Genomic DNA, 23797 nt, shown 5'->3' on the forward strand with positions numbered 1-23797 from the left:
TTGAAAATCAATCTAACTGCAAATTTTTTAAAAATATTTTAGTTCCATAACGATGTTGCACAGATTGACCGGAATGTTTTACTTTTAAATTATAAGGACTGAAACATTAATTTAAAAATTAAAACTAGTTTGAGACCCGTGCGTACGCACGGGTCGGTCTTTTTTTTAATTACCATATTATATTTTTATTACTAAAAGTTTGTTATTAGAATAATGATTTGGTTTAAAAAAATTGTATCATAATTGTTAAAATAATAGTAATTATGTAAAAAACAGTAGTTAAAAAATAGTAAATATGTACAAAATTAATTTATGAATCCGTTAGTTATTTAAAATTTCGTTGATACATAATTATATGAATTGAGCAGGTTTTTTATTTCATAATTACATCTTGAATTCTCTTAGAAATGGAGTTACTATAAATAAAATTACGTATAATTTGTCTTAGACTATCGAGTATTATAATGTTTTGGGATTTAGATTGAATACTAAATGAAACTTACCGAAATAATAATCTTTTATATATAATTGATATTAAAAGATTCTAAGTTTTGTTGTGATTGTTTGTACTCTTTAAAGAAATAATAATAGTTAGATTATCCAGTTTTATATTTTGGATATAGTAGTTATACAAACCAAATACATTGTAATCAAAATGAATTCGTTTAAAACATAATATTCATATTAAAGGGTAGTGCATAAAAATTGGAGGGGTGAACTTATAAAAGTCTATACGGTTGTGTTGGATAGTAGGGTGCACATTAATGGTTTAACTTAAATGTTTCTTGGTTTCTATACATTCGTTAGGTTAGCCGCTGTTTGTGAAAACATGTGGATTCCATGACACAATTTGGCATACTCTGTGAAGAAGAGTTGTGGCAGGTAATTTTCATATTTACTTCAATAATTGATATGTTTAGTTTGTTTCACAACTCACAATTGCTGTTTTTGCTGTTTTTCAATAAATCTAATAATTGCTCATTCTGTTTTTTGTTTTTTTTTATTGTTGAGTAGATCTGCAGATGTTTATAACCATTTTCTAAATGATATTAGCAAAATTGTTGTATTACATATTAATTATAATTATTCTGAGCAAAGATAGTTATGTACTGGTTAAGATAAATAGTTATGATATGTAAGACATTATAAATTTCATTAATTTTAATCGAAGATTTATATTTAATAGATTTAAAAAAGTAATGATTAGTGTTTGAAGTTATCCTAAGTGTGTACAAAAAGATTTAATGTGTTGTTGGTTTGAGATGAAGCTAAGATGGATTTTCGGTGGCAATTGCATTCTGAAACAAAAGAAATATATATATATATATATATATATATATATATATATATATATATATTAGTCATACTGAGAGAAAATATTGCAGATGAGGATGTGTGGAAATGTAAAACTGATGATGTAATTGGTGATTTACGAATATGTAGCAAGTACAAAATATTAATAACATTAACCAAATAAGGTTTCAAATGACATATTACAGTTTATAAGTAGTTAAGACCTTAGTTACTACAAATTCTGAAAAACCTCTTTAAAAACTACATTAGTTGTAAAATTGAGAGGTCTTTTCTCTTTGTCGTGAATTAGTATTTTCAACCCAGATTTGCTTTGAACTCTAGACACAGCCACATATAGTTGACCGTGGCTGAAAACTGGTGACGGTAGGTACAGTCCTACTGATGCTAGAGATTGACCTTGTGATTTGTTTATTGTCATGGCATAGGATAATATTACTGGAAATTGTCTTCTAATAAGCTTGAAAGGCCATGGTGATTGTGATGGTGACATAGACATTCGAGGAATATATACTTCATTACCTGATTTACTTCCTGTGATAATTTTTGCTCCAATAACATGATTTGCTAGTCTGGTTACAACCAATGTGCTTCCATTACACAAACCTTCAGATTGATCCAAATTCCTCAAAAGCATGATGGGTGCCCCAATCTTCAATTTGATACTATGGTTTGGCAAACCTGATGTATTCAATGAGTTCAGAAATTCTGGTGTAATATGCTCATATGCATCAAATTCTGTTTGGTCTGAGTTGTCAATGCTATCAGAGCTAACATATTCTTTTTCTTCACCTATAAAGGTTCATACAATTTACGTCATATAATAAAAGTGTTGATATATTTATATAAAGTATATGCAATACTTAATTAATGTACATATCATACCTGGAATCAAAGACAAAACATAATCATTAATTTCATTAACAGTCTCAATTCTACTGGCTAAGATAGCTCTCGATTGTAGAAACTTATCATTTGAGTAGTTTTGTGCTAGCAATGGGTATGTGCTCTTCACTATAGCTTCAATAGGGTCATTGAACTCTAATATCAAGAATTCTGATGGTATGTGTATCTCTACTACACCATCATTTGGTTCAGATAAATTGCCATCTCCTAGTTTTATTATCCAATCTGAAAACTCTTTAATTGTAGTATCATTCAGACTTTGTGATTCCCCTTGTGCTAAACACATGTTTTTTGTCAAAGTTAATATCTGACAATGATCCCATAGGTAAGAAGAATTAATTGTCGCATGAACAATATCAGATCTGCTCCCTCTTGGAATCACTGGGAGAATCTGCCTGAAGTCTCCTCCAAAAACAATTACTTTGCCACCAAAGATCGTGTTAGATTTATTTTCTGTCCTCATTATGTCGCACATAGTTTTGTCCAATGCTTCAAAACAATATTTGTGCGCCATTGGTGCTTCATCCCAAATTATCAAATCAGCTTTCTTTAACAATTGTGAGAGATCTGATCCTTGTAAAACATTACAAACTGAGTTCTCTAGTGTAGGGACTGGAATTTTAAATTTTGAATGTGCTGTTCTTCCTCCAAGAAGCAATAATGAAGCTATTCCACTTGATGCCACAGCTAAAACTATCTTGCGTTCAGCACGTAAGGCAGCTGATAATGTTTTCCACATGAAAGTTTTTCCTGTTCCTCCGTATCCATACAGAAAGAACATTCCGCCTTTATTATTCTTGACAACCAACATTATTGTATCAAATATTTTTCTTTGTTCATCTAGGAAAATAAAAATATAGTATATGAGCTACGATGAATTTAATATTCTGACCTTAAAGACGAAATTTGACATTTTTAAGATATAGAAGAAATTACCTGTCAAACATTTGTAGTTTGATTGAAACAATTGTTGTTGCTCAATTACATTATAATCAAGTTCTGCATATATCAATCTGTTTCCTGACAGAGTTTGAACAAAGTTATTTGGGTACGGCATACATGGGTAGTCCTTTAAGCTCTTTCTATTTGTTTGCAACAACTTCTCTATTTCCACCAAAGTTAAATTTTGTAACTGGTCACTGCTTAAATTCAGTTCTGAAAAAAAGAATGTATTTCAATAGTCATGCAATACTTTATAAGATGACTTATATGCTATATGAATATATTGTACCTGGTATTCCAGCCATTTTCCTTTCATTGTATAGAATTCCATCAGCAAGATATTCCCAGGTTTTGTTACACACATCTTCTGGTTTATTAACACTATTAGATAAAAGAATTGTCACAAACAACTTTCTTAAGAAATGTCCAGAACCCCAATCCTTGGCCTCCTTAATAGCTTGTATGTATTCTAAGTCATCTGCTAAAAATCCTGATGCAAAGCAGGCTTCCTTGAATGTTGGGTATATTACATTGTCGATCGTTCTTATGTCTGCGTAGCAGCAAGGGCCTTTTACAACTGTTAACATCCTCCTCAAATAAAAAAGCTCTCCTGTACTTGGTGGTACCCATATCAATCTCCCAATTGTGTTTCCTTGCTTCCTCGGTTTCCAACGTCTATCTTTCTTTACATAAACAAATTTAGAAACAAATTGAGCATATGTTAATTTTTTAGCCTCTGGAAATGTCTTGTTACATTCCATCCAACTTGTGAACATTGATTCTGTAATACTTGGTTGACCCACTATTTCTTCAATATCATCATCATCTTTGAAATATATGGACTGCTCTCCAAGTAGATGGAAAAATAACCTTTCTACAGCTGGGTTTCTTCCATGAATCGGAAATGAAAATATTCTCCAACATGCTTCACATGGGGAGATATATCTGCAGTCAAGATATTGTTTGACTTCATCTCTATCTTCAACTGTTTGAGACATATCATGATGATTAGGAACTATAGCCGCTGTTATCCTGTCATATCCTTTGTTGATGTATTTAAATAAGTACTTTATTGAAGTACTTCTGTTTCACCATTCAACATTGATATGTGCTTGATACTTTAATAATAACTTCGGATTGTAAGGAACGACATAACGATTATCCAATGAAATATCATTCTTAGTAACACTAACACCATTGTCCCTTCTTTTGTAATGTGCAAACCCATCTTCATCTATAACAGTCATGGGTTGAAATTTTTTTGGATAGAATCGTGAGCATACTCCGTTCTTCATGCATGGAGATGATTTTTTGGCTATTCCACATGGTCCATGAATCATGTGATCCTTGACACAATTGTACAACAATGTGTTCATTACAGGACATGGTATCTCAGCTGAGATAACTTTGTCTATATCAGTCGCAGTAGGATATTTGCTTGTTGGATGTAGGAAAAGTAATAAATGTGCATGAGGTAGTCCGCGCTTTTGGAACTCAATAGTGTACATATCTGCAAAAGAAAAAAAATAATATTTATTGTTATCATAGTCAATTATAAATTGTAACAACAATTCTATGAACACACAATCATGATACCTACATCCAACTGCCCTCCCTAACAAATCTTTTTTGGTTAAGTCCTCCAATAGTTGTTCAAATTTAATCCTAAAAATTCTTGAAACTATATCTGGTCTATCTGATGCTGCGAGACTTAAATCACTCAATAATCTTGTTATTTCTGGCCATTTAGGATTACATGTAAAGGTAACAAAAAAATCCGGAAAACCTAGATAACTGCAAATGGCCATTCCATCAAAGTACAATTGATCCATAAATCGTCTACCACCAACAAAACTTGAAGGCAACACTATTCTTTTTCCTTTGCTTGCCCCTTCCTTTTCTGAATTCGAACTTCGGTCAGAGAGATTGTTGTATTTGTCAACTCTTAACTTTGATTGATTGTTCCTTATAAAAGATAGTCGTTTTGACTCTATCATGGTATAACCGTCTACCACAAATTGTTGAAACAACCTTCTAGATCTCAATATAGTACTGGCTTCTATTTGTCTTGTTTGGATACGAAAACAAAACCATTCTCTTATTGTTAGTCGATTCCTTTTGCTAGCTCTTGAAGGTAATGTTTCCCGATGAATCACATCTTGCCTATATCCATCCTCACCATAAGGAAATAGTAATGGATATTGAAATCCTAAGTAACTTGTATGCAATTCATTTATTCTTTGCAATTTACCACTTCTATTTTCCATAATAATATCTCTTGGAGAAGCGGAGTCAACATCACCTACAATTAGTGCTGCTACCTCTGCTACTGTAGGGATATTATAAATACGTCCATCTTTAGTCCTATCTGCAATCAATCTCAGCTTAAGATCATCAAAAGGTTTGTGTTTGTATCTATCTCTTGCCATTCTAAAAGATTTAGCATGTACATTGTGTGTATCCAACATCTCTGTTAGTTTTGTGACAATTTCAACATCAACATTGTTCTGATTCCTACAATCGTAAAAAAAGTATAGATGAGTAACTATAAATTGTGTAATTATAATAATGAATGATAGTTATGTATATTTCAACATATGTGCTAAAACTAAATCTGACCTGGAAGATTGAATTCTGTTATGTATTTCATTGTCAGTGTCATAAATATAAAGTTGTGCAAATTTAGGTACTGCACCAATTGGTGGTAGAAGGCTTCCAATTCTATGACATGATTGTCCTTGTATTCTAAGATTTGGTGGCCCCTGACCATTGTTTATTGACCTATCTATCTTTGCTCCAGGAGAAGTAAATGCGAATATCATGTTGTATGTTCTAATATTTTGCTGGTATCTTTTGCTCTGTGTTGAAGTCATATCAGTCAGAAGCTCATGTAGTATAGGTGGAGCTTCTTTTAGCAGTGGTAATTCAACTTTTCCATCCCCACAACAAAGTTGAAACCTTGGATTATTTGTATTTATATTTTTTCTTATTCTTTCAGGATACCACATCTTCGCTTTACAATGCTGACACTGGTACAGAGGATCACCTATATCTTCATAACCCTTATAAAGGTAAAAGTGTAATCAGTATATGAAGTTATATAAATGTAATTTGGGAGAAATAAGGATGCCATCTTGTCTTACATACGAATCCAGTCCTGTTTGTAGATCTTCATCTCCAAGTAGTTCATCATTATCAGGCATGAAATTTGAATGTTGTGGTACATCTTCATATAAAAAAACATAAACATATTCAAAATTGGTTAACTATAAAGAGATGACATCAATTTATTGTTGTAATTAAGTAAGAAATTGAATAAACCTTGTGGATTGGTATGTGATGTATTATAATATTCTTGAGGCGGTTTGGTATATGATTGATGAACTGCTTCAAACTTATCCATCAGATTTTGCCTATGTGAAAGGTTTTGGGAAATTGTTGAACATTGGATTGCATTTGCTGACTGACATGTATTTTTAGTATGACATGGATCCATTGAGTTAGTTTCTCCCATGTACTGATTTAACACGCGAAATGTAACATCTAACAGTGGTGTGTACTGTCTTCTTTTGTCTACAGGGTGAACTTCTTCATCCTCAGGTACGATGTTTCTAACTCTTGTTCTTTTCTGAGCAATGATATTTTTTCGTTTCAATCTTGCTGTTACAAATTTTTCATTGCTTTTTCTACTTTCTTCTTCCATATGTACATAAGAGGGTGGATACAAACTGAAATGATAAACATATAATATGTGAGTATGTCATCAAAGCTTTACTACGTCGAATGAATCTCTAAATAACTCCTACAATAATCTCAACATGTCAAATATGAAGCTTATTGTAAATTCTCTATTAAACTGCATTCCCAAATATTGAAAAAGATAGAATCGAAAATACTAAACTAAAGATCAAAACAAAACTTTTCATATACTTTGCCAGTATATTCTCCAATTTTTTTCATAATTATGAGTAAAAAGTTTTGTTGGCTTAAAGGCAAAAACAATGATAGCATAAATTCCGAATGAATTTTCGATACATTATCCAAAAATTTTGAAAAGTTCAAATGTTTTATACATGAAAGAAAATATCTTGAATGGAAACATGTATATTTCAAAAAAGTATTCAGGTTAACCTCTTATTTTATGATCTTGTAGTAGTGCACCGATGATGTTGTAGTAGTGCACTGGAGAACTCTATTCAGCCCTTTTCCTCAAAGCTCCGTTCAATCTTTCTATCATTCGTAACACGAAGCTGATAATTTTTTTTACAGATAACAGTTCATATTATTTGGCTGGTATTTTAAGTGGTAACTCAACCTTTTTCATAGAAAGATAACTTAATAGAGATATTTTTTCTGGCATGAGGAAATATTTTCAAAAGCGCGGCAATCTAAAATGAGATAATTTCTTGGATATTCGAGAATTTCATTACAGAATTTAATTGTGATTGTATTGATGTTACTTTTATGACTTACTGATGTTACTACAACTTGTCATAATTATTACAATTGAAGAAAATAATTAACTAAATTTGCATTAATACATACCTAATATATATATATATATATATATATATATATATATATATATATATATATATATATTGTTGAAGTATGCCACATTTGTCATTCATTGATCACACTTTAACGTTTTAATTGTTCTTATAAGAGAGAATTATATATTATTAGTTTTCTCCTTTTTGTAAAGGATTCCTAGACATAAAATAAAACATTAATCAATTAATACAATGAGTACACGGCATCAATTAATACAATAAGTACACGGCGTTAAAATTAATAAGACTCAGGTTTATAATTAGATCTTATTTCTTTTTGACAATAAAAGCTCAAAAAGTCTAAAATATGAAAATAAGATTAAAAAAATCACTGAAATAACATATAGAACATTAAAATTTTTTCATACTTTTACAAAGACTCATAAAAGAAAATATGGAAATATAATAAAATATGAAGTCAATATATATTACTATTATTTCTCTTCGTATGTAATTCTTACAAATCTAAAATGAGTATTGATTTGGACAAATTATATTCACTTGGACAAATTATATTGTTCTACTCATGGAGTTGGGTCATTCCTAATCACTAATTATAGTAATACAGATGAGAAGATTCCAAAATACATTATAAGTTGGTAAAGCTCGGGACAATATTACATCATCCTTTCACCTATCCTTCTCTATTTTAATAGCCATGGAAATTTTGCTTGTACATAATTGGGTTGAGTGAACTTCCTCTGATATTTGGTCATCATTTCTAACCTCAGTACACAATCTTTTAGTCCGTGTTAAACAGAGAACCTCTGGATCATGATTTGTTGTTACTGATAAACTATGCTGCAATATATAATACAATAGCAATATAAGTATAACTGACCAATTTCTCAAAGTTACCCTGTTGGGAAAGTATATTTATATAACTATACTTATAATACAACTATCTGTGTGTGCTCCTAAATCAATAATAGCTATTGCACTGCATTCAACATTCTATCCACACCAAAAATATGAGTTCATAAAATTTGTTATTTCTTGATTGTATTCTGACCTTAAATATAATAGTACAATCTAACAACACATTCAAGTCATCCGGAAAACATATCGATCATCTTCTCCATCCTAAATACGAAACCGGCCATTGTCCTAAAATATTAAATATATTAGACAATCCATTCATAACCAAAGAAATATAAATCATCCATTACCTGAAGGAGGTTTGATTTTTGCTTCAGTCAAAATAATGGCCATTGCTTCAGGTTTTGTTTTACAGTTCCAATTACTCAAAAAGTTTGTGGCAAAGTTATCCCACAACGCATAAGAAAAAAAAATTATAAGTAAGAAAAAAAGTTTGGATGTTGTTGTGGTGGTGTCTTACAATATTGGAAGAAACAAAGACGCAAAGACTAACATGCAATAAAAACATTGACCCAACAAATTTGAACCGTCACCATTCCTTATATAAACCCAGAACAACGGAAAATTAAATGAAAATTTCAGTAACCTAACATTTTTACCTTTGCACTTGAGGGTGGTGGACAGAAATAAGAACCTATGTACTGGGAAGGAAACCAAATACAGAAACTCAAATGAAAAGCATCAAATAAATGCACACAGGGACTGAAAGCAGCGACTTAACGTCAATCACATACATCATATACATACACAGTACTCCCGCCAAACAAAACAAAATAAAAAGACATTAAAACCATCACAGACAAAAACTGCAAAGAAGAAACTATGGGTTGTTTGGAAATTTCAATGTTGTGTCAGATTGAAAAAAATTAAAAAGGTAAAATAAAAGAAAGTATAAAAGATATCACAAACCACATCAAAATGACAAAATAACCATCGAAATGGACAGCTGTCAACGAAATAATAATGGGTATTCTGGTCTTTTCAATTGTACATTGTTTTCTTATAGTTATAGTAGATTAACTTATTTCAAAGACAAATTATGTTATCTTTTTAGTATGAGCACAAAATGATCAAAGTAGTGGTAGATCTCTTGATGTTAGTAAGATAATTTAACTCGGGTGCTTCTTTCTTGATGTACTTCTATTTTTTCTTCCTGCACCATTATAAAGTATTATATTTCCATTTTACCTTTCATTAAAAATATATCAAAACTCTTAATCGTTTTTATCTGCGATTTGAGCCCCTCCTCCATGCCAATGTCAACACCGAAGAGAAGAAGGAAAATAACAAAATAGTAGGGATGACTCCTTCGCTACAATTATCATATCTTCTCTCCTCTACACTTTTCCTGAAGTTATTTATAAATTTAGAAATATTTTTGGAATATCTCTTTCGAAAAAATATTTTTAAATTTTGGATTGAGAGTTCCCAAAGTTATTTTTAGATTCAAAAATAATTTTGAAAACACAAAATTCAGAAAATATAAAAAAAAAATCAGAACACTCGTTTTTGAAGTTTTTATTTTCTTTCAAAATACATGTTTTGAAAGGTATTTCAAGATTTGAAAATATCTTCTACAATCTAAAACTGAAACAGTCATTTTGAAATATAAAATAAATTCTGGAATGAGTGTTTAGGAAAGTATTTCGAGAATGAGTGTTTCAAAAGATATTTCTAGATATGAAAATACCTTATAAAACATTTTGAAGTTTTTTTTTCTTCTTTTAAATACATCAAACAGATTATTTCACCATGGTTTTTCTCTAAATTTCCCTTCTCTTCGATCCTTCACCACCCATGGTTACCATCCATCTTCATTTTCACGTCTCTTCTCTTTATATGGTTGGGTGGTTAAGGATCAAGGAATAGAAAGAGTGGTTTGTAGTAAGAGAAGAGAAGACATAGGTTAGTATGCAACGCTGAGGAAGAAAGGATAAAATAAATTTAGATAAAAATATATTAATATCTTTTTAATGAAGGGTCAAATAAGAGTATTATAATTTATGGGGGTCTAGGAAGAAAAAAAGAAAATGATATTTTGACTCTTTTTTTTACAACAATTTTACTCTCTAAAATGGTAATTGACGTGAATTTTAATTTTAATTTTATTTTATTTTTTTTCAAAAAGACATTGTGGCAGCTAATAGTGAGAAGTGAAGAGGGGGAAATGTGGTTTTTCAATTATTTCTCTCTTCGCAGACCACTACTAATGGTGATGGAGAAGATGAAATTAAATAGTGTCTCTTTCCAACCTTTGTCGTTCCAATCACTGAAGTTGAGTGTCTCTATTGTCTTCAACATGGTTTTCAAATCAAATTCTTCTTGAAACCTTCTGCAAGTGTTGTATTTGTTGAACCCTAACGGAAACCCATTCAGTGCAAGGATTTTTGTTGTCGTTGGAGTTGTGTTAGGTTTGTGTCTCCCTTCCGTTAGTTCAAAGGAGCCTTAATGGTTGTGCTTGGTGGAAGGTTTAATTTTGTGTGTGTGTTATTTTTGTATCACAAGTTATAGTTTTTTTTTTTCGTTTTTGTAAAAGTCAAACACTTCGTGGGTTTGTAGTTTGAAATGATTATTTTAGAGGTTAGGGTTATAGTAGTCAATTTATTTTTGGTTCTTGTTGGCCCCAAAATTATTGCATTGAGATTTGTTGTTGGGGTTAAATTTGTTTATGGTTTTTGGTACTTGTTGGCCCTTTTATGTATGCGTGTGATTATGCCATTCAGTCTGAAATTTGGCTGGTTGATTTGTTGGTGTGAGATTGTGGTTAATTTCATCATGCACGAAAGGTGTACCTTGCTCTAATTCAGAGACAAGAATGTATATAAATGGCGACTTAGGGTATACCATATAAATTTGTAGATTGAAGGTGTTTACAATCCACATACTAGAGTGTTGAATTCATATTATTTAGAACTGACCCACTAGGTGACTTAGGCTATGTTGAATATTTTTGCTAACTTAGGGTACCTGTAACTTTGATTTCTAGTGTGATGATTGAATTATACATTGTTGCATGATACTGATTTCTACAAGAGAAAATGTGAACACATGATACTATTTTGAATCCTCGTGGTAGGCATGGTTGTTATTAGTTAACTTTATTTGTCATAACATTTGTTGGGTCATGAAGTTTTGACAGATAGTTATGTGATGATTGTAGGCAAAGAATGACATTTAACTAGATTTTGTTTATAGAAGTTTGACCTTAAGAAATAAAAGTAATTAGGTAGAAAAGTGTATAGTCATATATTGAGTTGGTTCATTAGTATTACTTACAGAAGAATTGTAGTGGTAGGTGGTGTTGTTGTTGTGGTGTTACCCACATAATATATGGTGTTTTTTATGTTTATTTAGCTATGTTTTTTAGCGTAAAAGTGATATTTTTAAGTTGTCCTTTGTGTTTGTGGTCACATCAGTTGTCCTATGTATTAGAGGAATGGTATCAAATTTGTTTCAATAAACACAAGTACCCTTTTTATGCATAACATTGTATTGGAAATGCATATGTTAGAAGTAGAAATTGCTTTCTTTATTTATGTGGATGTGAGTTTAACTAACTGTTGACCTATCTCATTATTTTTATATGGTTGGTATGCAATATGTTTCAATGCCTTGGTCAAACTAAATAACACTTAATTCATTTTTTTTTTGTCAAGTATAATGTTACTATAATATAATATATGCTTGATATTTTTATAATGTGATTTACAAAGATTAGTTTGTGGTTGTTTTACGCTGACCTGAGTTACATTAAGTGATGATGTCATATTTGTGTTTTGTGCATGGGTGAAATTTTTGAAAGAGAGAACAATTGCATTCATGTAACTCCAAGTTATGAATTTGTGCTAACCTCAATTATGTATTCAGGTTACAAATATGAAGGAAGTGATTTTATAGTGTTGTCCGCCAAAGATGTGATATTTTCAACTGAAATTATTTTGAAATTGTCTTTAATTAAAAATGACAACTTTATTTATTTGTTGGATGTTCCAGATTTGTTTTAGGCATTCATGCTGGACCAAATTTATTTGTAGTTTGAATAAGAAGTTAACAGAGGAACAAAATTCGTTCGTTCAAGTAGCACTATTTGGATGGTTGGCTGAGTAGAAAGAATCTATGAAGATATCAAGGAAACTTTTTAGTCTGTTAATTAGTAGGTGGGTCGAATGGCGGGGGATTTTGACATGAGCATAAAAGTTGTTGGATCTAACTTATTAGATGTATGTCTTGGACTGAGTTTGAGAGTGGTTGGTGAGAACATTGATTTAAACCAAGAAGAGGTAGATAATGATTGTAAGAAGTGTTTTGGTCTTGACAGGGTTGTTGATATTGAAATTTTTTATGACTACATATTAAAACATATTAAAGAGCTTTCTTTAGATGATTTATGTGAGCTTTATCTTTTGTTAGCAATTTCTGAGTTTTTGTTGCCCAATCGTAATGGAAGAGTTTTTTGTTATTTTGTTCAACATTGTTAATGACCTTGATAGTATTGGGAAATATAATTAGAGTGGTGTGGTGTATGAGTATTTGGTTGGGAGCATTTGTGAAGCTAAAATATTCTTGAGGGACAAACTAAGTAGCATATATTTCTATGTTGTTGGATGTGTCTATTTGTTACAAGTATTCCATGTTTAATTCATTTGGTTTTTCATTTGATGAGTTCAAAGTATGTGGTCATGCTTTCTTGACTAATTTTCCTTACAATTGTTTCAGTTATGGTCTTTAGAACATTTTCTCATTTTGAACTCAAAGGAATAATGTTTGATCACCAAATTCTCTAGAATCTTGCATTTGATGGAAGTGAAAGTAAGGGACCATGTAATTAACTGAAGTCTGAAAATGAACATGGTAGGCTTTGTATTTTGAGATTATGTTATTTATTTTGGTAAGATATTAAAATTTTTTAATTGTGTGATTTGTATTTATTAAAGCTTGTTATGAGAATCATGTAGGTTGTTAAAGATGTTGTTGCCTCTGTAGAAGAGCTTACCCAATCCTCTGTCAAAGAAGGTTTGAAAAATATGGATGTTGAACTTAGGGTGGGAGAAAACATGACTTAAGTTGTTCAACATAAAAAAAACGTTCTTGGGGAACTTCAAAAAGAACTTTTTGACTTGAAAGCAATGATGAGTGAGAGGAAGAAACAACGCCAGAAGTATGAGGGTGAAGAAAATTTTGGTCAGTTGATGATGTCAATACACCTCATTCCACCTAGACCAAGATCAGCCGAGGGCTGATCTTGGGGAGAGGGCTGGTTTTGTTGACAATATCTATGATCAAGGTGCCAAACATGAAGTTGCTCAAAATGAGGAATCGAGCAATCCCAACAAAGCAATATGTATGTACGATGTAAGGATGAACCACATAAGTGTTTCAAGAGTTGTGCAATACGAAATCCTTTTGCAATGTATAGCAAGAGGGAGCGCCATAAATAGTTCATTTAGAAAAATTATGTTTTTTGAAGTTAGGATTTAAATTATTAAGTTTGGAAATTGGTAACTGTACATTTAGATATTCTAAGTTTAAAACAATTTTATTGATTACTACTTTTATGAAATTGTAAGTGATTTATGGGAAGTTGTTGTTTTCCTTATTTATTCTTTCTTTGACATCTGGAAGTGTATTGTGGTGGATCTTGCAGAATGTTGTTCATAAATGATCGCCCTGATTTGGATTGAGTACCTATTGATTTTTTTAATTATTGTACCATTTGTAATAAAGTGAAAAAAGTTTATAGTTGGTCCACACATAATATTTGTGTGGTGAGAAATTATTATGTTCAAGGTTGTGAAGTGTTATGTGGTTACTTAGTAAAAAGTGGGTTATATGTAGAACAAATTTGATCACGTTAGATATGTTGCATATATCTTATTAAGGTGGTTTGATTCACTAAAAGTGGGTTATATGTACAAACCATTTTCACACATACTATGCCAAAATCTTCAACAAACAACGCTTTTTTTTACTAATAGATAATGCTTTTTAAGCGCTGTCTATTGGAGTGATATCTATTAATAGAGAGTAGTTGTAAAAAAGCGCTATCTAATGACATATTATAGACAACGCTTCTCAAATAAATGTTGTCTTTATAATCCGAAAAAAGACAGTGATTTCTACAAAAAGTGCTCTCTATCTATCCTATTATATACAACATTTTCTAAAACAAACTTACATCAATAGATAGCGTTTTCTCAAACAAACACTCTATCTATATTTTTCACTAAGATAGCGCTTTTATAAAAAAGTGTTCTCTATTTGTCCTCTAATAGTAACATTTTCTAAATCAAATTTAAATAATTCACTACATTTTCACAATTTTTAATTGTTTTAACAATTTTATAATTATATAGTTTTATAATTTTGTAATTTTATAAACACGTTATTTGAATAGTTTAGATCAACAATAAAAGAAAAGTGTAAGCCTTTCGCAAATAATCTTGAAAATAATCCACTTGAATAACTAGCATAAATTATGTTTCCTCTTAATACATATTTTAAGAAACCCTTCATCAAAATTTTAAGCAAGATAAAAATAAAATATAATAAAAAAATACACAAAAATCATCTCCAAAGTAGCCATCCAACAATTCACGTGCATGCTTGTATACTTTTCCTTCTCTTTAGGACTCATAGACTTTCATGCATTTGAAGAAGCCTTTGTTGCCTATCAAAAGAAAAAGAGTTACTAAAATTAATAAATGACGAACAACTACAAACATAACAACTACAATTCTAAGAGTTAAAAAGGATACTCAAAACTTTAAGGCATAGTGACTCACAGTGGGAAGCACTGTAGTCTTTGATGAATTTCTTACCATAACAATTGATTTAAGAATTGGTGGCTAAGCGATTTTCTTCTGAAAGAAGGAAATAATCCTCCCATTATCTCCACCATTGATGCACCAACATTCACAAGAAAGTTCCTAAAGGATTCAAAGAAGCTTCCAACTTGTCAGGTTCATATTCAGATGCTGGAATTAAAGGAGGTCTGATAGATTTCAATGGCTTTTGATATGGACCTGAAGGGACTTAAGATGTTACCATTAACGGAACCTGAGCCTACAATAAACATGAGATGGATTATAGAGCATGCATATGTAGTATCATGATGCTATATCAGCATGCAAATAATGCAAAGTTCAAATGAAAATTAATAACTTGAAACTATAGATAGTTCTTCTACTATGCAACTTTGTGGAAGCAACATGATGCCTTTTACAACATAGTTTAAGAACCACAGTCCTCAAACAATACTGTAATTCCTTCACGAAGTTCTATAACTACGAGTTTGGTAAGAGAAAATGGATATTTTGATAGGAAAGAAATTGAAGAATTAAAAAAAATGTTTGAGACCCACAAATTTATTCTCCAAAAAATAGTGAAGAAAAACACAAAAATGAAAATTTAAAATACAAAACAATAAATTATGTTGTGTAACCAAGTTTAACTTACAAAATACTCCTATAATGAATTATGGGAGGTTTGAGTTTTCTTCTTTTATTCAAACCTCTACTCTAGCTATCAAAAGAAGTATTTTAAGAAAAACATGGAAGAAAAGAATACAAAGGGTTCCTTTTACTAATTTTCTTCTCTTGTCTCTTTATGAAATTAATGTATGTAGTTAGAGTGGAAAACAAGAAATAAGAGTAAATTGAAGTTTACCTTATGAACTCCAACTCTTGAGAAAGTTAAAAGTATATATAACAATCAATGAACATGTCCAGTTAACCAAGATTACTAACCAACAATCTGACTATAGGATTAGTTATTTTGCTTACCAAGATCAATTGTAATGAAAATATTTAAAAAGCTCCTCAAGATGCTGCAAAAAAGAACAAGTATTTGTGGAGTCAAAGTATCTAAAAAAAAGTGAACAAAAGAACTAATCCAAAGAGTTAATTAGCTAACCCAAGAGCAATATAAGGAGAAAGAGAAAGAAAGTTGAATTTTTATAGCACTTAACATCCAACCAATAAAATGTCAATTGGCACTCCTCTAAAAGTATGCATCTCCCTCCTCTGCCGCCACTCCTCCGTCTCGATTGGCAGCGAATACGTTATCATCAACACAATGTCATTTTCTCGTTTCCCAATTTACTTCCATTAAAATTTTTTCGAAAGCATTAGCAATAAGGTGAAGGACACACATTTCACACATCTAACCCAACCTCTTTGATCAAAGGAAAGCATACTAGAGTTTGCGCCCACTGAGATCAACGCACAAATAAAAAAAAATGAAAAACCTAGTATCAAGAAAAAGCCACTTGTTCACAGTAAAAGTAAGATTAAAAGGGTTTAGCTGGAAAAAAAAACTAAGAAAAAACGAGAAATTGAAAAGTTTGGGTTTCAGAAGTACCATATATATATATATATATATATATATATATATATATATATATATATATATATATATATAATAGGAGTGTGAATAGCAAAAAGAAGGCCGCAATGGGGAGAATGCTAGTGAACGGAACAGATAGTCGTGCGACCAGAGAGATTTCTTTCTTAGGTGAATAGGAGAATACTGAGTGGTAGAGCAACAATTTGAACCATTTTTTTTCTAGAGATTTTTCTTACTCGTTATCTATTCATATCAAAATACATAACACACTATCTATTCATATCACAAACATAACACTTAAATAACTTGACGCTTTCTATTAATCTACATAAAATTATTATTATTATTATTTTAAAAAATAAATCAGCTATAAACAACGCCTTAATGATAAAGCACTATTTATAAGTGGTTACTTTTATAGCGTGTATTATATAAAGCATTGTCTTTTGATGTTTTGATTTGATATATAGCGCTTATTTAATTAAACGCTTTCTAAAAGGTGCTATATATTGCTCATTTTGGTGTAGTGACACCACAGATTGTAGAGGTGTGCAAAATGTTTATCGCAAGTCAATAGTTAATAGTATACTAGTTAACATTTAATTTGTCCAGTCTTGTCATGTTTGTCGTGTGGGACTTGTGGACCAATTATACCACAACATATTTGATAATGTTAAATATGTTGCATGTACCTTATTAAGGTGGTTTGATTCTCTAAAAGTGGATATATGTACAAACCTTTTTATAGACCACAGATAATGAGTTGTGCAAAATGTTCATGGTAGGTCACACTTTATAGTATACTGGTTAGCATTTTAATTTGTCTAGACTTGCCATGTCTATCATGTGAAACTTATGGACCAATTATACCACAACATATTTGATGACGTTAAACTTATGTACAAACCATTTTCACATACCATAAATTGTGAATATTTTTTAGCATAGTTAAACACTTCATAGTATATTGGTTACCATTTAATATTTTCATAGTTCAAATGTCTATCAAGTGTGACATGTGGATTTACTTGATCCATGTGTGTCATTTGACTAATAGTGGGTTACATGTACAAATTTGGGTTAAATGGTGAATAAAGTGCACAAAATAACTTGAATGCCATAAATGTAGGACATTCTTACAAACATATACAGTCATAAAATTGTAAGTAGAAATGACCAAATTAAACCCTAAAGTTAAATATAAATAGTATAAACATTAAGGACATTAAACAATTATTAGTTTCATAAGTGATAAATTATCCATAATAGAGGATCTAACCTTAGAGATCTCCCCAACCTCAAAACATGGAACATTGGTACGTGGAGGAACTATCCTCTTCAGCATATCCTCCACATTGACTACCACACTTGGCTGCACATTGGGGTCCATATTGGGTTGCTCATTGGGTTCCATATTTGTGTTTTCATTTGTGTTTTGATTAGGCTGCATTTTGGCCTCCACATTGGGTTTCACAGGATGGTTAAGTCGCATTATAAGCATAGAAGTCTTAACTTGTTCTTTAGTTTGAGGAGTTATGTCAAAATTGAAAACCTAGTCATGACAAAAAATAACATACAATGTGAGTTTAACCTAATCATTGAAATGAATAAAAGACAAATTTGTTTATAGTTTATTTATTTGCCTTAACAATGTTCCTAAGTGTGATGTTGAGGTAGGCAGTCCATTGATTGAGTTTGAAGATGGAAACCTAATCAATAAAAATGCATCCACTTTTAAGAGAAATAGTATGTGAAGACGATAGACAACACACACACACACACACACACACACACACACACACACACACACACACACACACACACACACACACATATATATATATATATATATATATATTGGATTTTGTACTTCTTTTAATAGTAGGACAAATCCAACAATATGTAGAGCTCTTTATTGTGGATGCTACCCATGGTTGTATCAAATGGGTCCTGACACAACTACGCAAAATAAACAACACAGTTCACCACTTCATTAAACAAAACTCATCACTTAAATCAACAAAATTCATGTTTCCAAAACTGAAGTAAAAATTCATGTCAACCAAAACTTTTGCATAAATTGCTTTCAAAGTGCTTTCTTCATTCGATCAATGACAACAAATAAAAACCATGACTACATAACACACACATAACATTCAATTTAATCAAGGATCAAACAACAATTTCAAGTCCATCAAACTTAGCCAAAATTCAAATTTGAAATCTCAACCAATTTAGAAGTCCACAAGATGCATTTCAATGTATCCAATTTCACACCCAACAAAAACCTAACCAATCCCATCATACTCAGAAATAAATCGGTCACAAAGACAGTCACAACCAACCAAGAATATTGAAACCCTACTATCAACAACCAACATATAACATTCCAAAAAGTTAAACTTTCCATTTTTGACACAATAAAACAAAGCAAAGGGCAAATAAAACTAACAAACAATAAACCAATGCTCCAAACTTGGTATTACACACAACCATCCTGTTTCTTCCAAATCCAGGCTTGAAGAAGACTACCACCAAAGCCAATGAAGGATGACCACCATGCACAAAACCACTTTCGCCATAACAACAGTCATAGATGCCCAATTGAAACACCGTCACCAGGGCTGTTCAATATCACCAACACATAAACAACGATAGGGCGACGACATAAAGACGAAGCAAAAAATAGTATCGCGTCTGCTACACCAACACAAATGTAAGAAACCTTCACAACATTGATAAAAAAACAAAACATTTAGGAAGGGGAAAACAACTTACTTTAATGGAAGAAAACCACTACCTTCATAAAGCCTTTTCACACTTTAAAGAGAGGGGAGACGAGTTTCAAATAAAACCAAACATTGCACAATGTTTTCCAAAACGTGAGAAGCCAAAGGTCTATGCAAGAGAGAAACACCAAAATATTTGAAAACGTGAGAAACCGCCTTTCTCCCTCTTCACTTCCCACCATTAGTTGCCATAATATCTTTTTGCAAAAAATAAAATTAAAAATCCACGTCAACTACCATGTTAAGGAGTAAAATTGTTTTAAAAAAAATGAGAGCCAGAATATTATTTTCCAAGAAAAAAATAGAATTTTGTGAAGAAAAAGTCTTTAACTCAATTGGCTTTCTCCACGACATATATTAGAAAGATAAATTTATTGAAAAGTAATATATCTTGTGAAGGTTTTTTTTTTCAATGGTATTTGAAAGTTAAAATCAACTTCGACTAGTTTGAAATGATAATTTTGTTTTTTGGTGTTGTGTAGAAGTAATGGGAAATTACTTCAATTATATGCAACTTTATATAAAGGTTGGAAATTTGAAAAAAAAAATACCACGTCAACCTTGATCTTGATGTTATGTAGTCCTCCCTCTTTGGTTTTGTTTGGGTTAGAATTGAATGAATAAAAGACAATTATAGGAATGATGTAAGTGTTTTAAGTTTAACCGTGTACGTCAAAAGTTTTATTCCAAATTAACTCTTCAGCAGAAAATTTTACTTAGCTTTAGTAAAACTTCAGTCACAAAAAAAAATTGTTTGACTTATTGAAAACTTTAATTTAAATAAAAATGTTCACACAAGAACTTTTACTTAATTTAGACTAAAATATTTTATTTGTGCAAAATATTTATTTGACTTGATGAAATTTAACTTAACAATTTAGTTATCTAAGTTAATAATTTTAATTTAAAGATTTATCCAAAAGTACCATTGAATTTTAATTTAAAAATTCAACCAAAAATAAAACATTGTACTTAATTTAGTTAAATGTGTTTATCAATTTAGTTAAAAGTATTTATCTGACTTAATGAATTTTAACTTAATATTTTAGTATAAAAAGTCAATGCTATTAGTAGCATAGACACTTTTTATATATTTTATTCTCTCATTATCCTTGTACCATAGTCTATTTATTATTTATTAACAAAATATCTTTAATTAGAATAAAAATAGGACAAAAATTAAGGTTTGAGGTTATATTTTACTTTTACTTAAATGAAAATTCTTTGCGTAAGTAAAAAATATTAAAAAATTTAGTCTCAACAACAAAATCAAACAAGATTTCAAGAATAATTTCAAAATCATTTTAATAATACAACTCTTTAACAATTTAAATGATTAATCCAAACTAAAATTTGCTCAAATATCATCCTTTTGTTCATTTCAATTTAACATCAGTCCCTTAACTCAAAATATGCAAATTTATGCTCATATCAAATTCATAATCTCTCATAAGAAAGATTATATAAATTTACTCTACTTATCTACATTATATTAAAAACTTCATTCAAGAAATTGTTATACTTAACATGTCTAATTACTAGGTCAACTCATTAGATCTTCATAAAATCAATATTTAATGGCAATATCACTACTACTAGTAGTAGTAAAACAGGTCAGGTCGGTCCGTTTTAGCTTGTACAACCCTTGGTCCACTAAAAATGAATCGGGTTAGGTTGACCCACCATTGTAAAAAAGACTAAGAATTGTAACCCACCTTGCCAAATGGCGGGTTAGCATGCGAGGCTGCCACTTTTTTTTTAATATTTTAAAATTTTTATTTATAAAATTTATTTGTATATACTTATAAATTAATATTTAAATCATATTTAATCATGTAAATATTTTCTAAGCTTTTAATTGACTAATTAATATTTTTAATTGGATAAATTAAAATAATTATTATATTTACATGTTAAATTACTCTATTATAACTAATCATCAGAACTTAGTTTGTAGATGTTAATATTTAAATTATAATAGTATTATATATTTATATCTTTACAAAAATATAATATAAAAATATAATATTTTTAATTATTATTAAAAAAAATGGGTCATGGGCAAGGATGGACTGGCAGGCCAGGCCAAAATGGGTTGGCGGGTTGAAAAAGCCAACCTGACCTGTTCCGTTTTTTAAGGTTGGTGGACTGGCCTCTCAAGGCCGACTCAATTTGCCACCCATAATTACTACAATAAGATAATCTATCATGGAATACTAATTAATCCATATTCTCTCACCTGACATGTTTATTTTCAAAGGTATTTCGAAAACTCCATGCAATACAATTATTCTAAAGTCTAAGGATTTATATTAAAGTATCCATGTTGGGTTATGTTTCATATGTTTTGGTTATAGTCATTGAGAGATTGTGGTTCTATATATATGACATTGGTCTTATATATATAAGACACTATTTTAACTCAAAACCTTATAAACAATGGTGTTATGAGTCTTTATTCTTATATAGTGTTTAATTTTATCTATTTTATATAATGTGAGACTTTTGACCAAACATGACAAAAAATTCATATATGATAAATCAAGTTGAGAAAATTACTTTTATCATCTTATCCACAAAGATTGATTACAACAATATATAAAAAAGAACAAAAAATACTTAAAATAAACACGAAAATACTCTCTTTAAAAATATGATAGGTTAGAATGAATCCTTAAATCCTTAAAACCTGTAATAAGTATTTAAAAACAAGTTATATTCTAAAAGAATTTTGTTGTAAAGAAAAAATTAATCAAGTTCGCTTCGTTAACAGTAGGTTTTTCATGTTTCAAATTCCAAATTCAATCTATATTAACAATGCATACATGTTAACACATATTCTATTATTTAATAAATTTCATATGAATAAAGCTTATTATTTGCATTTTTTATTTGCAAAATAGCTTGTGTGTAAAAGAAGTGTGAAATTTAGAGTTTGGAGTAGTTTGGTTGGTGAAAGCCACGAGGAATCAAACGTAGTAGGTGGGATTCGATATTACTTTTGATAAGGGGTAGGTGCACTCCAATTTTGCTGCAATTAATTATTATATTATTAAACAAGCCTTACTAAAATACTTAATAGCTCATCCACTTAACTAATATTGGATGAATTTATTTGAGGATTTCTTAGATCACTTTTCTTAATATACAAAGTATTTATTATATTTTTTATACTTATTTAAACTTTTTCTTAAAAATAAAAAGTATAGTTTAAAATAATATATTTCGATAAACTATATTAACAACTTCGAGAAAGAATATTATACTATTAGTCGTTTCACTAAGAATTTTGTAATTAATTTATAACTATACTTATTTCTTTGAATAAATTATTGGGGAAATATGCTCAATACCAATTTTCTTTTATCTTATTAATATCAATTTGTTAACAAAAGTAACAAAAGTTACATTATATATTATTATTATTATTATTATTATTGCAATCAGTGAAAAAACATACTGTGTTTATTTTATGATAAAAAAATTATAATTATTATAAAAGTGAATATAAATAATTTTTATAATTTTATTAATTATATTTTTTATTTATTTTGTGGATAATTTTTGTATTATAAATGATTATTTTAATTTAAAAATAGTTAAATTAAAAAGTGGTTAAATTTAAAAAATGATTAAATTTAAAAAAAAGTACCGCTTAAAAAATAAAGTTAGAAAAATAATTATTTTAATTTTAAAAAGGCATTAGTTAAAGGATAAATTAAAAATAAAATGCGTTCATATAATAGGATAAATGAACATTTAGTAGTTGGTATGTCTTAAATGTGTTGAGGGACATGACATGTGTACGCTGATTACATTAAGTTACTTTCTGCCTAATTTCTTGAAAGGCATTTGCTAAAGCAACTCAGATAGAGAGAAAATAATTATTTAAATAAAGAAACAAACAAAAATATGTTACTTAAATCATTAGAATTAAAAAAAAGAGTACAATTTTTTCTTCATTTGTTTATTTTCATGAAGGAAAAAAAATAAAAATAATTTTATTTTTACTTATTTAAAAATAAAATACAATTTCCCCTAATTTATTATAAGAATTAAACATTCAAATTTGGC

General features: G+C 29.9%; 1 pseudogene; it reads right to left on the reverse strand.

The window, feature by feature from the left end:
* Positions 1-1525: 1525 nt before the first annotated feature.
* Positions 1526-8924, reverse strand: LOC114188453 (annotated as a pseudogene).
* Between the last annotated feature and the right edge of the window lie 14873 nt (positions 8925-23797).

This window comes from Vigna unguiculata, chromosome 6 (assembly GCF_004118075.2).
Source record: "Vigna unguiculata cultivar IT97K-499-35 chromosome 6, ASM411807v1, whole genome shotgun sequence".
NCBI lineage: Eukaryota > Viridiplantae > Streptophyta > Magnoliopsida > Fabales > Fabaceae > Vigna > Vigna unguiculata.